We start from the raw sequence: 15,618 nt of genomic DNA on the forward strand, positions 1-15,618 counted from the left end.
TCACTGTTTGGCAAACAGATCTTGGGAACTCTGAGTCATGATAAAGAGAAAACAGGTCATTGAATAGAGAGAGGTCACAAAAAATATCAGCCTACTGTGCTTCACTTTCCTCATCTATAAAACAGGGATAATAATAGAACCTATCTCGTGAGCTTGTTGTGAAGATTAAATTAGTTAATTCACGCAAAATGCTTAGGGAACATTCCTGGCATGTAGTTAGTGCTCACTCAATAAACGTTATCTGTAGTCAGGCCTTCCTGATGACAGACGATGAAAGGGGCCTGGGCATGGTCATTTTCAGCTGCTACAGGATACAGGAGTGTGGAAAGGCTGTGTCTGTGAACTGGTCTCACATCCCTTCAGAGACGGCTGGCTTTGGCCGCCCCTTCATTTGCTATTGGGCCCCCATCTCAGACTCTGCAGTGCTCTTCTCTGAAATTCTCTTCTACCTCTTCCTCACCTGTACTTACACCGTTCCTCCATTTAGAATGCAGAGCCCCGACCATACTCCACTTCTGCAACTGTAAATTCTACCTACTCCTCAAGGCTGGGTTTAAATTCCTCTGCTGTTATCATTCCTGACCAATGCAGAAGCCACGTTTGCCATCACTTTATAAACATATTTCCTCCTACGAGTATGCGAGATGAATCCCAACTACTGACTGGCTTACATCTATCTACAACAATAAAAACAAAAAACCCTCTGTTAAAACCACTAAACGTTAAGTGTTAAACTAAGGCAATTGAAAAAAAATCTACAGTAAGATTTATGTCCCTTAGTAAACTGTTTTTATCATCAGTCTCTGCATATATCAGAGGTTCTTAACTCTGAAACATAAAATAACCTGTGGAAAGTCTTTTAAAAATACTAATACTGCCCCATACCCTTCTCCACAGAGATTCTGATTTAATTGTACAAGGGTCTGGTCTGCACATTGCTATGTTTTTAGATTTTAAAAGCTGCCAGGTGACTACAATATGTATTCAGAATCACTGGCCTGGTCAGGCACAGTGGCTCACACCTGTAATCCCAGCACGTTGGGAGGCCGAGACAGGCAGATCACCTGAGGTCAGGAGTTTGAGACCAGCCTGGCTAACATTGTAAAACCCCATCTCTACTAAAAATACAAAAATTAGCTGGGTGTGATGGTGGGCACCTGTAATTCCAGCTACTTGGGAGGCTGAGGCAGGAGAATCGCTTGAACCCAGGAGGCGGAGGTTGCAGTGAGCCGAGATCATGCCACTGCACTCCAGCCTGGGTGACAAGAGTGAAACTCTGTCTCAAAAAAGAAAAAAAAAAAAAATCACTGGCCTAAACAATCCTAGCTCTGACACTTAAATAGCACATATCTTTCTTTCTTACTGTAAACCCTTCCTGGTTTGTTAGGTTGGGTGGGGACCAGGACCATAAGTCCTTGCAGGTGCACTCAACTTCCCTTATTAAGCTTCAGAGTTTCCCCAGCAGTCTACTGTAAAGGGGTTATGGCTGTCCTGAGATCCTGGTCTCCTTAGTTCTCAGCACTGCCTGGGGCAGCCAGACCCCTTGAGCCACTAGCCTGGAACAGCAAGCAGCCAGATTCATTCATCCTAGTGTGCTATAAATTATATCATTTTCTATACATGCCATGAGTGAAGGGTCAGGAAGAAGTATTCTCTCCATTTCGCCACAACTCTGCTCTCACTCATTTGCTTGGGTATTAAACTGCTGAACTTAATTAGGAATTAATACTCTATCTTGGTCCTGAACGGAATCTTATTTTAAATTGTTTTTTTCAGGCTCCTTTACATACCTAATTAAAGCTATTCCACAAAATTTTCAACTCATCCTACATCTTCTCTCTTCCATGTCACTTAGAAATAGGATGAAATTAAAAATTAAGGTTATGACATGCATCTGGGAAGTCAGCATTTTGAATGCCCATGAATGTAGAAGCATTATAAAATTCAATTATAAGTTCAATTTAGAGTTAACTATTGATTGTAAATTCTATGTGCCCAACCAGAAAAGTTTTCATTACCAGCTAGAATGAATTCACGAGTGCTCAGGAGAGAACACACATGGTGGTCACAAGACAGGAGAGCCCTACTGAGGAGGATTCACTCACTCAATTGTTGCTTATTCATTTTCATTCATTCATGTATTTCTTTACTTAATAAAATTTCATTGAGTTCAAATACTAGCAGTACAAATACAAAGCCACAGAACCTTCTTCTAAGAAATTCAAAATCTAATATGGAGAGACAACTAAACATTCTTTTTTAAATTCCAGTTTTTCAAATTTATTTATTATTTTATTTTATGAGACAGAGTCTTGCTCTGTCACCTAGGCTGGAGTGCAGGGGCGCAGTCTTGGCTCATTGCAACCTCTGCCTCCTGGGTTCAAGTGATTTCCCTATCTCAGCCTTGGAAGTAGCTGGGATTACAGGTGCGTGTCATAACGCCCGGCTAATTTTTTTGTATTTTTAGTAGAGATGGGATTTCACCATGTTGGCAAGGCTGATCTCGAACTTCCGGCCTCAAGTGATCTGCCCACCTCAGCCTTCCAAAGTGCTGAGATTACAGGCATGAGCCACTGCACCCTGCCTCCATTTTTATTTTAGATTCAGGGGGACTATGTGCAGGTTTGTTACATGGGAATATTGTGTGATGCTGAGTTTGGGGCTTCTATTAATCCCATCACCCAAATAGTGAACATAGTACCCAATGTGTTTTTTAGATCTTATCCCTCACTCCTCCCCACTTTTATAGTCCCCAGTGTCTACTGTGTCCATCTTTATGTCCATGTGTACCCAAGATTTAGCTCCCAATTATAAGTGAGAACATGTGATATTTAGTTTTCTGTTTCTGCGTTCATTTGCTTAGGATGATGGTCTTCAGCTGCATTCATGTTGCTGCAAAGGACATGATTTCATTCTTATTTATGGCTGCATAGTATTCCATGGAGTATATGTATCATATTTTCTTTATCCAACCCACCGTTGATGGGCACCTAGGTTGATTCCATGTCTTTGCTATTGTGAATAGTGCTGCGATGAACATGAGTGCACATGTCTTTTTGGTAGAATGATTTATTTTCCTTTGGGTCTATACCCAGCAATGGAATTACTGAGTAGAATGTTAAGAACATTTTAATACAGTGTGGTAAGTACTATTACAGAAGATAGGCAAGATACAATTAGAACATAAAGAAGGGAAAACTTCAGAGGAAAAATACTTGAGTTGGTTTGTAGAAGAAGAAATAGGAGTTTGCTAACTGAACAAAGATAAGAGACGGTGTAAGGATGGGGAGGTCATTCCAAGAAAAGGTTATAGGATATACAAAATGTAGCATGAATAAACAGTCTGGTTCACTGAGAGCCCCAAAGTTGAATGACAGAGCCAACGGAACTAGAGAATGACTGTACAGTATTAGCATGTGTAAAGCCATGGCAGTATTACACTCAGTCTAAAGAAACAATGTATTAACAGAAGAGAAATGGTCACCATACCATTCAGTGTTCCCATCTATGTACATATCAGCTTTTCATAGTTAAAAGATATTGGCTATGAAAATAATCTCATCAGCTGGGTGCAGTGGCTCATGCCTGTAATCCCAGCACTTTGGGAGGCCAAGGCAGGCGGATCACCTGAGGTAGGGAATTCAAGACCAGCCTGACCAACATGGAGAAACCCCATCTCTACTAAAAATGCAAAATTAGCCAGGCGTGGTGGTGCATGCCTGTAATCCCAGCTACTAAGGAGGCTGAGGCAGGAGAATCACTTGAACCTGGGAGGCAGAGGTTGTGGTGAGCCGAGATTGCACCAATGCACTCCAGCTGGGGCAACAAGAGCGAAACTCCACCTAAAAAAAAAAAAAGAAAATCATCTCATCCGTTCCCCTCCGACTGCATTCTCACCAAGCAACCTTCTGATTATCAGTTAGCATCCCACATAGATTTATCTATACAAGTGTAGTGAGACAAATAATGACTTGGAAAGCTCACTTCCTCCACACTTTCAGCACTGGGCAAGGAGAAGGTTCAGCTGATCTGAGTTAGATCAAGCAAACAGACTGATACCAGAGATGTCAAAGGCTCCCGTTTCATTTGGAGAATAACCCTCATCTGACGAAGGAAGTTTCCTTCTGTTCCTATTCGCTCAGGCAGTTTTTTAAAATGATGAACGTTAAGTTTTATTAAACAATTTTTTTGGGTAGGGGATGGAGTTTCGCTCTTCTTGCCCAGGCTGGAGTGCAATGGTGTGATCTTGGCTCACGGCAACCTCTGCCTCCCGGGTTCAAGCAGTTCTCCTGCGTCAGCCTCCCAAGTAGCTGGGATTACAGGTGTGCACCACCACGCCCGGCTAATTTTGTATTTCTTTAGTAGAGATGGGGTTTCACCACGTTGGTCAGGCTGGTCTCAAACTCCTGACCTCAGGTGATCCAACCGCCTCGGCCTCCCAAAGTGCTGGGATTATAGGCCTGGGGCACCACACCCAGCCAATTAAACAATTTTTTATGAAACTATGGAAATGATCATATTTTCTTTTCTATCCTGTTAATGTTATAAATTACAGTGATTGATGTCCAAATAACAAACCAATCTTGAACTCCTGAACTGAACTCAACATGGCTGTGATATATTATACTTTTTATATAATGGAAGATTTTCTTGTTTGCTAATACTATGTTTAGAAATTTTGCTCCCATGTTAATGAGTGATATTACCCTGTAATCTCCTTTTCTTTCTTTCTTTTTTTTTTTTCTAATTGTTTTGTTTTTGAGACAGGGTCTTGCTCTGTCACCCAGACTGGAGTGCAGTGGCATGATCATAGCTCACTGATACCTCAAACTCCTGGGCTCAAGCAATCCTCTCTCTTCAGTATCCCAAGTTACTGGGGGAACCCGCCCCCGGTATTTCAACGTAGGTTCTTTCTATTTTCCATAGGTGTCGGCCAGTTGAGAAATAGAGACAGTACAAAGAGAGGAATTTTACAGCTGGGCTGCCAGGGGTGACATCACATATCGGTAGGACCATGATGCCTGCCTGAGTCTCAGACCAGCAAATTTTTATTAAGGGTTTCAAAAGGGGAAGGGGTGTAAGAACAGGGAGTAGGTACAAAGATCACATGCTTCAGAAGGCAAAAAGCAGAACCACTAATAAGGGTCTAACAAAGATCACAAAGCAAAGGGTAAAGTCAGAACTACTGATAAGGGTCTATGTTCAGCTGTGCACATATTGTGTGATAAACATCTTAAATAACAGAAAACAGGGTTCAAGAGCAGAGAACCAGTCTGACCACAAATTTACCAGGATGGAGTTTTTCCTCACCCTAGTAAGCCTGAGGGTACTGCAGGAGACCAGGGCGTATCTCAGTCCTTATCTCAATCACATAAGATAGACATTCCCAGAGCAGCCATTTATAGACCTCCCCCCAGGAATGCATTCCTTTCCCAGGTATTAATATTAATATTCCTTGCTAGGAAAAGAATTTAGCAATATCTCTCCTTTTTTTTTTTTTTGTTTTTTGTTTTTTGTTTTTTGAGACGGAGTCTCGCTCTGTCGCCCAGGCTGGAGTGCAGTGGCGCGATCTCGGCTCACTGCAAGCTCCGCCTCCTGGGTTTACACCATTCTCCTGCCTCAGCCTCCTGAGTAGCTGGGACTACAGGCGCCCGCCACCGCGCCCGGCTAATTTTTTGTATTTTTAGTAGAGACGGGGTTTCACCGTGGTCTCGATCTCCTGACCTTGTGATCCGCCCGCCTCGGCCTCCCAAAGTGCTGGGATTACAGGCATGAGCCACCGCGCCCGGCCTATATCTCTCCTATTGCACGACCATTTATAGGCTCTCTGCAAGAAGAAAAACATGGCTCTTTTTGCCCGACCCCACAGGCAGTCAGACCTTATGGTTGTCTTCCCTTGTTCCCTAAAAATCACCGTTATTCTGTTCTTTTTCAAGGTGCACTGATTTCATATTGCTCAAACACACGTTTTACAGTCAACTTGTATGGTTAACACAATTATCACAGTGGTCCTGAGGTGATGTACATCCTCAGCTTATGAAGACAACAGGATTAAGAGATTAAAGTAAAGACAGGCATAAGAAACTATAAAAGCATTATTTGGGAACTGATAAAAAATGTCCATGAAATCTTCACAATTTATGTTCCTCTGCCATAGCTCCAGCCAGTCCCTCCATTCAGGGTCCCTGACTTCCCGCAACACCAAGTAGCTGCAACTATAGGTGTTCCCCATCACACTTGGCTAATATTTTAATTTTTTGTAGAGACAGGAGTCTCAACATGTCACCCAGGTTGTTTTCAAACTCTTGGCCTTAAACCTTCCTCCTGCCTTGGCCTCCCAAAGTGTTAGGATTACAGGTGTGAGCCACCATGCCCAGCCTGTAATCTCCTTTTCTTTTCTTTTTCTTTTTTTTTTTTTTTTTTTTTTTTTTTTTTTTTGAGATGGAGTCTCACTCTGTTGCCTAGGGTGTAGTGCAGTGGTGCAATCTTGGCTCACTGCAACTTCCGCCTCCAGGGTTCAAGTGACTCTCCTGCCTCAGCCTCCCAAGTAGCTGGGATTACAGGTGGCCACCACCATGTTCAGCTAATTTTTTTACTTTTAGTAGAGACGGGGTTTCATCATATTGGCCAGGCTGGTCTTGAACTCCTGACCTCCTGATGTGCCCACCTTGGCCTCCCAAAGTGCTGGGATTACAGGTAAGGGCCACTGCATCCAGCCTATGTAATTTCCTTTTCTATAATGTGCTTGTCAGGTTTTTGTAGCAAGATTATGATGCCTCATAGAACAAACTGAGAATTGTTCCCCCTTTATTCTCCTCTGGAAGAGTGTGTAAAATATTACGTTATTTCTCCCTTAAGTGTTTGGTAGAATTTGTTAGTGAAGTAGTCTGGACCTGGAGTCCTCTTTGTGGTAAGGTTTTTAGTTAGCAATTTAATATTTAATAGTTATATGGCTTCGGAATTTCTTTTTGTTTTGTGTTAGTTGTTATTTTGTACTTTTCTAAGAATTTATCTATTTCATCTAACTGTTTAGAAATCATTAGATTAAAGTTGTTCATAATATCCATTTAGGATCTTTTTAAATGTATGTAAGACCTAAAATTTTACTCATTGTTTTGGTCATTCTTGATATTGGTTGTGTCATCTCAATTTTTTATTTAATATTTGTACTACCTTTTTCAGATAGATTTTCTTTTTTTTGAGACAGAGTCTCACTCTGTCACCCAGGCTGGAGTGCAGTGGCACAATCTCGGCTCACTGCAACCTTCGCCTCCTGGGTCAAGCAATTCTCTCACCTCAGCCTCCCAAAGTAGCTGGGATTATAGGCACGCGCCACCATGCCAGCCAATTTTTTGTATTTTTAGTAGAGATGGGGTTTCACCATGTTGGCCAGGATGGTCTCAAACTCCTGACCCCAAGTGATCTGCCCACCGCAGTCTCCCAAAGTGCCGAGATTACAGGCATGAGCCACTGTACATGGCCAAGATAGATTCTTATGTCATTAATTTTCAAACTTTCCCTTTTTCTAACATGTGAAATCAAGACTATGTGCTTCTCTTTAAGCAAAAATTTAGATGTGTAACTTAAAGGTTAATATACAACACTTTAAAAATTATTAATCTCAAAATGTTTTAAAATTTCCTTTGTGATTTCTTATCTGGCCCATATATTATTTGAAAATGTATTTTGCAATTTCAAAATACATGAGGATTTCCTAGTTATCTTTTTGTTTACTTTCTAGTTTAATTCCATTGTGATCAGAGAATTTATTTTGTATGAAGTTATACTTCAAAATTTGTTGAAACTTTCTTTATGGCTATATGGCCATTTTAAGAAAAATGTTTTTGGGTTCATGAAAAGAACATATGTTCTGCAGTTTTTCAACAGTGTTTTATATATGGTAACCAAGTGAGGCTTATTTATTGTGCTATTCAGATCTTTTTTAGCCTTAGTAATATTTTTTGTCTGCCTGTTCTAACACTGAGAAATGTGTTAACATTTTCTAACACAATTGTGGATTTGTCTCTCCTTATGGTTCTATAAATATTTGACTTGTACATTTTGAATCTATGTTAATAGGTAAGAATAGATTTAGAACAGTTATATCTTTCTGAAAATTTTAACTTTTAATAATAATGAAATGTCCCTTTTATCTGTAAATAAAGACTTTTTTCTAGAGTCTAGTCTGATACTATTAAAGCTTTGCTTCGATATTAATAACATTATACCAGCTATCTTTTCGTTAGTGTTTGCATGATATATCTTTTTGCATTTTTACTTGGAACCTTCCTATATCTTTATATTTTAGATATGTTGCTTATAAGCAGCACATAGTTTTTTAAAAATCCATTCTGACCATTTAAATAGAGCTCTCTGACTTTTAAATGGAGCATTTAGTCCATTTAAATGTAATATAATTGCCAATATGTTTGGAGTTAAATTTGCCATCTTATTATTTATTTTCTATTTGTCCTACCCATTCTATATTTCTTTTTCTCTCCCATCTTGCCTTATTTTGTTTTTTCATTTTTTAAAAATAGAGATGGGGCTCTGAATATGTTGCCTAGGCTGGTCTCAAACTCCCAGACTCTAGCAATTGTCTCACCTTAGCTTCACAAATTGAGCCACCACACTCAGCCTTGCCTTATTTTGGATTGAACTTTTTTTATTATTCCACTTCCTTTTCTATTAGCTTGTTAGATATATTCTATTTGACTATTATTTTAGTGATTACCCTGGAAATTACAACATACATCTTTGACTCATTAATGTCTAATATAAATTGATATTTTTTACCTATTCCCAGACAACACAAAGACCATGAATCCTTTAATTTCAACTTACATGTGCTTATGTATTTTCAATCTCAATGTTAAGCCACGTGAGATATAATTATTTTTATTGTCAATATTTATTTAGATTTACTTAGATACAGAACCTTTTTATTGTGCTTCATTCCTTCCTGTATCTCTAAGATTCCATCTGGAACCATTTTCCTCCTCCCTTTAGTATTTCCTCTGGTGTGAATCTTCTGGGGACAAGTTCTTCCTACTTTTTTCATTAAAAGTCTTTTTACACTTTCATTGTTGGAGAATATTTTTTTCGGGATATAAAATTCTAGATTGGGCCAGGCATGGTGGCTCACACCTGTAATCTCAGCACTTTGGGAGGCCAAGGTGGGCAGATCACTTGAGGTTGGTAGTTCAAGACCAGCCTGATCAACATGGAGAAACCCTGCCTCTAGTAAAAATACAAAATTAGCTGGGCGTGGTGATGCATGCCTGCAATCCCAGCTACTTGGGAGGCTGAGGCAGGAGAATCATTTGAACAAGGGAGGGGGAGGTTGCAGTGCATTAAGATTGTGCCATTGCACTCCAGCCTGGGCAACAAAAGCAAAACTCCATCTCAAAAAAAAAAAAAAAATCTAGATTGGCAGTTATTTTTATCTTAGCACTTAAAAAATATCATTCCATTGTCTTCTGTCTTCCATTGTTTGTATTGATAAGTTGGCTGTCAGTGTAACTGTTGCCTTTTTGAAGATGATTTGGACTTTTTCCCCCCACCACCTCCCACAGCTGTTTTTGGGATTTGGTTGCTGTCTTCAGTTTTCAGAAGTTACTATCATATTCTTAGACATCTTATCCTGCTTGGAGTTTGCATGGCTTCTGGAATCTGTAGATTAATGTCTTTCATCATTTTCAAGAACTCCTCAGCCATACTCTGTTCAAATATTGCTTCTGCCTCATTGCCTCTCTTTTCATCTGAGATCCCAGTTTTTCACAAATTGAAACATTTCACTGTATCCTTTGTGTGCTTCATTTGGATGTTTCTTCCAATTTATCAATCAGCATACCAATTCTGTATTCAACTGTGTCTAAACTGCTTACTAAACATAATCAAATGTGTTATTTTTTATTATTGTATTTTTCAGTTTTCAAATTTCCAGTCTTTTCATTGTTTTCAGTTCTCTGACAAAGTTCAATTTTGTCTTTTATTTCCGTATCCCCCATCCCTATAAATAAGCTAAGCATTACATAAGCATCATTCTTCTACAGAAGCCCTTCCCTTCCCATAGTAGTCCAGTTATGCCCTGAGCAAGCATTACTCTTTGTGAGATGAGAGTTTATAGGATTGTGTGTGCTCTACTACTTCTCCATTTCTGAATTTTCCCTGATAAACTCTAATTTATATTTTCATTGTGTGTTCATGTCCCTTTGCATGGCAAGAAGGAAATAAGATAATTTATGAATGGTGCTTTAATACATTTGCTGGTGATCTTCTTATCTCCAATTGTTAAATGGACATATTTTTCTAAATTTGTTTTTTGTGAGTTGTATTAGTATAAACCAGTTCTCATAAAATGGATTTCATTAACTGTGCTAAAAAATATAACATCAGATATTTCAAAATGAAGGATCAGGGTCTGGAATATGATGACCATGCCAAAAATTCCTGTTTCCTGTTTAGGCGGTGATCAACCTTCCTAGGTACACCTATTTCATCTTAGCTCAGAAACAAGTAATTTATTGAAAATTAAGTTATTAGAATCATGAGTGGAAAGAGCCTTGTGGTTTTATAATATTTCTCATTTTATAAATGAAAAAACATGAGGGAGGTAACACATATGTACGAATTGAATTTTTAAAGAGGGAAATGGGTAGCCATCATATAGGAGCTACAAAAGAATAATTTCCCACATTTCTTCATCAATATCTTTGTTTTGAATTGATTCTCTCATTCTTTCCTTAAAAAATACCCTACACTTCTGAAGAAGTGAAATGGGTTCTCTATTTTTATCTGAAGGTTATGTTTGTATGACATGTGTCACTTAACAACAGGGATACATTCTGACAAATGCATCATTAGGCAGTTTCATCACTGTGTGAACATCATAGAGTGTACTTACACAAACCTAGATGGTAGAGTCTATTACAGAGAGATGATATGGTATAGCCTATTGCTCCTGGGCTACAAACCTATAGAGCATGTTACTGTACTGAATACTGTAAGAAGTTGTAATGCAATGGTGAGTATTTGTACAGCTAAACATAGAAAAACTAAGTAAAATATGGCATTATAATCTTATGGGACCACTGTTGTATACAGTCTGTCATTAACCAAAATGTCATTATGCAGCATGATTATATTATTATACTTTGTTTCTACTGAGCTCAAGATTTGTATTCTAGGAACTTGTAGTTCCTTCCTCTGATCAGCAGTTAAAGTAACATTAAAGTTCTTTATAGGAATATAATTATGAAAAATACCTTTAGATTTGCATGATGCTTTCTTCTACTCTCAAGCAATCACAGTGCACTAACAGGAAGTGTATAAAACAAAAGAATGTAATGGCTAGGATATCTTTCTCATGAAGTCTTTTAAAATGTATTAAATATCAATTGTTATTACAATGGGGAAGTCACATATGATCCTGCTTGTATTACAAGCTTTGAAAGATATATTTAAAGCCATAAAACACCAAGCAAGCTTGTGATCTTTTAATACAAACTTTTAGTGTTTTATGTGAGTCTTTAAAAAAATGGAATTCTTAAAAGTAATCATTAACTCTATAATTAATATTTCACCAAGAATTAATTTAATATTAATGTCTTTAGCTGAAAAAATATATGCATTGCTGAATAAAAGTTCAGCAAACTATAACCTAAAATAGCTTAGGTGAAAAGGAACTTTTATGCCATTAGGGAGTTACAGAAAATTTCATGAAGACATGAATGAATAAATTGTTATACAGCATAATTATGCCATAATAGAAAGTGTTCATTTTGTAGATATACTAAAGACCATTCAACATCATTGTGAATGGAAAGAATAAGGATCTTCTTATCACAACGACCAGGTATTTTAGAAGCCTGGAACTTACGGCCCTCTACTATTTGAAACCTGGTTATCTTCCCATTCACTAATAACCCAGCCAAACATAGGCTTCACCCGTCATGCCTTTGCTGATATCTTTCTCTTCACTTAGAATGAATCATCTTTGTATATTTTATCTCTTATTTTTTTAGAGACTAGATCATATATCAACTTATCCATGTATCCATTACTGATGCTGCAAGCCAAAAGTAATTTTCTACCTCTGAACTTCTGGAATCTTAATGTAATATTCTCCTATTCATCCTACATTCAAGTTATTTTTATGTATATCTTAGCTCCTCTATAAGACTATAAACTTCCCGTAAGCAGGAATCAATGTCCTTTAGTGTTTCTTTTAGTGGCTGTCCTTATAAAGTCTTTTTAAAACATTCACCTTTGTGTTCAGAGGAACAACAGCTCTTTTACTTTTGTACTCATATTTCATCAGCTTAAGCAATATTTAATTAAATCATGTTATAGCAATAACAAGTACAACTAGTATAAAAAGGTCCTGGAACAATCACAACTGATCCTTAGTAAAAATACAACTCAAAAGAGTGAGTATGATTATTAGAGAGTAGCCTGCTAACAGGAGTGGTTTGCTTGCCTGGGGCATCATCTGTTTTAAGTCAAGATTTATTCACTCAACAAGTATGTATTGAGCTCAAATTATGTACTAGGTAGGCACTATGTTAGATGTGGTCTTTTACAGCAAGATTACCGTTTGGTATAAATTTTTAAAAGGTCTTAAAAGTTCACTTCAAATTAATCAATTTGGTCTGCACTATAGATTTGTGATATAAATATAAATTAACTTTGCCTTAATCTTCTGAAATCTAGGATGTATATGGATGTTGCTACTGAAAGTAGCTCCACAGTAAAACAAACTGAGTGCTTGCCTAAGACCTCACCTGTACAACAGCATCACTAGATACAATCAATGTTCTCCCAGCTTAGTTTGAGTTGTTGTTTGTGAACATTTTCCTGTGTCATCTATACAAGAGTGTAGGAGTAAACTATTTGATGTAAAGATTCATATTTTTCAGCTCTTTAAAATTTCTCAAAATGCATGATAGTAATTTATTTGTTAGTTGAGACACTAACTTCTCATTCCAGATGTTTCTTCTCAAGTAGAAGGACATCTATTAGTACAATACTGCTGGCCTAGCTTCTCTTTATCACTCTTCCCCATTCTACTGTGGCAAAAGCTGCAATTACTTTTGGACCAACCTAAAATATTCCTTGTGCTATGAAGTATATGAAGAGAGGCTATGGTTCTTCAGAGCCTGTGACTGGGTATATAAATCTGTCTATTTCTGAGATTCAGTAGTAGAAATCATATTGTTGTCCTATATCTAAGCCACATTCTCTGATATCAGTTGTATCAATGATGAAGTTGATATTTTCATCTCTAGCTACCATTCCTTTATCTATCTATTGCTTCAGAACTCCGACAAAGAAAAGAGAGTAATTCTACTAGTCAAATCCTAATACAAATAAATGGCCACACATACCATCTATTAGCTGGTAGGAACTAAAGGACACGACAGTAAGAACAGATATAATAGATAATCCATGTGCTTGTGAGTATCCAACATAAACTGACCTATGGACCAATTAGACCAAGAGAAATCCACCAGTTAGAACTCAGCAATGCCAAGATCCCATACAGACCTCCCTCAGAAGCACACAGCATGCGCACATCTTTATTTGCATAAGCTTTAAGAACTCCAGAACTATAGTGGTTTACACAATACTCTGTAAGCAACACAGAACAATTTTAGAAGTATGTTACCCAGTGAGTGATAAGTCATATTATATCTACTGCAAAAATGTCTACGAGTTGGAAAGAACAGGGTTGACAATTTGAACCAGATTATGCAAAAAACATAAAAGTTGGTATTCTTAAAGGAAATGTCTCAGGTTACTTTAGCTTCAGGCCCTGCCAGCTCTACAGCTCTTCTATTATCATCTGCTAATAGGAGTAAGGAAACCTAGATTGTAATCCCTGCTCTGACACTCACCAGGTGTGTAGTTTCCGGAAACAGTAATAATAAGCTATAGCTCCATATCACTTAATGACTCTCCAAATACCTGCACATATATTATTGCCTTTGGCTCTTAGATTCGTTATTTGATTTAGTCAACAAATATTTAACACCTACCATGGACCATATTGTTTTAGGCAATGATCATACAGCAGCAAACAAAACCTCCATATACACATACATAATTCATTTTAATTACAAAAGTAAATAAAAACATTCTTGTTATAAAAAAATAATCTACTTAGATAGTCTCCCTTAATTACCACCATCTTTATCTCTGTCCCATTACCAGAGATAACCCAGTTAATAACACTTAAATGAGCCTTGCAAAATAAATAATAGGAATTATGTTTTTAAGTTCTAAGAAGTACCCATAATATGCAAAGCAATGGGAATATAAAGAAGAATAACACAGTTCCTACCTTCCAGGAAATTAGAGACTAGCATAGAGATATACCTGAAAATAGAGTGTTATCATATAGTGTGACACATGCTTCAACAGAATGTGCAAAAAGCATCCCATGTGAGGCTGGGCATGGCCACTCATGCCTGTAATCCCAGCACTTTGGGAGGCCAAGGCAGGAGGACTGCTTGAGCCTAGGAGTTTAAGACCAGCCCAAGCAACATAGTGAGATCCCATCTCTACAAAAAATTCTAAAAACCAGCAAGGCATGGTGGCACATGCCTATAGTCCCAGCTACTCAGGAGGCTTAGGCAGAAGGATGGTTTGAGTCCAGGAGCTCAAGGCTGCAGTGAGCCATGGTCACAGCACTGCACTCCAGCCTGGGAGACAGAGCGAGACCCCATCAAAAAAAAAAAAAAAAAAAGAAAGAAAAGAAAAGAAAAAAGAAATCAGATATGGTACACAGAAAGACATTTTTAAACTTTGGGATACAGTGGGGCATGCTGTTTGAATACATGTGTGAGAGGAGGGGTCTGGAATATAATCGCAGAGTATGACAGAGTGATGTAAGGTTTTCCAAGATAAAAATGAGTTTTCCAGGAAAACCAGGATGCAGGTGGTTAGGAAGCAATTCAGGTAAAAGGAAAAACATGTGCAAAAGAAGAGGGGTGTGAAACCATACGGTGTGTCTGGTTATTCTTTGGGGCACCTCTGCAAGTCTGTAATCTTCTTGAAAGTTGTAAAACCCAGTGATATATATGTTAGTATTATGCAGATACTTCCAAATGCTACTCCAACCTCCAAGCAGACTGGAAAACGACCATCATTCTGTCTTTCCTAGGACTTCGGACAGTCCTGATAATTAGCTAACAGTGGGATACACATAGACTTGTTATTAACAGCCAAGGTAACTTGAGTGATTGAGTGACTAAGACATAAGCCTATCCTTACAACCAGGACAAGATGAAGATGCGATCCATGTGAAGGTAGGAGATTTCAAAGTAGTGAGTATCTTCTTTCCTACCCCTACTCCTCCCGAACCAAAATACTACACGTTGGCCACATGTATAAACTCCATTTATTCCAAGTAGGAAGTATCTACGTAGTAGTAGGTAAAGTTGTTAACATGACCCATGGAGAACTCTGGAATTGCAGAAATCATTTATCTCTCCACAGTTAAAAAAGAGTCATTTGGGCTTTAGCATGGACCATCAATTTATAAATATTTAGGGAGTATCTATCTATTCAGGTCTTGGCCATGAGCTGGGGCTGTTATTCAGTTACATAAACTGC

At 38.1% G+C, this 15,618-nt stretch overlaps 1 protein-coding gene across 1 annotated transcript in view; it reads right to left on the minus strand.

The window, feature by feature from the left end:
• The window catches only part of CMYA5 (cardiomyopathy associated 5), a 104,315-nt gene that overhangs the window by 65,045 nt on the left and 23,652 nt on the right, over window positions 1–15,618 (minus strand). The window lies entirely within an intron of this gene.

Source organism: Macaca thibetana, chromosome 6 (genome assembly GCF_024542745.1).
Source record: "Macaca thibetana thibetana isolate TM-01 chromosome 6, ASM2454274v1, whole genome shotgun sequence".
Lineage (NCBI taxonomy): Eukaryota > Metazoa > Chordata > Mammalia > Primates > Cercopithecidae > Macaca > Macaca thibetana.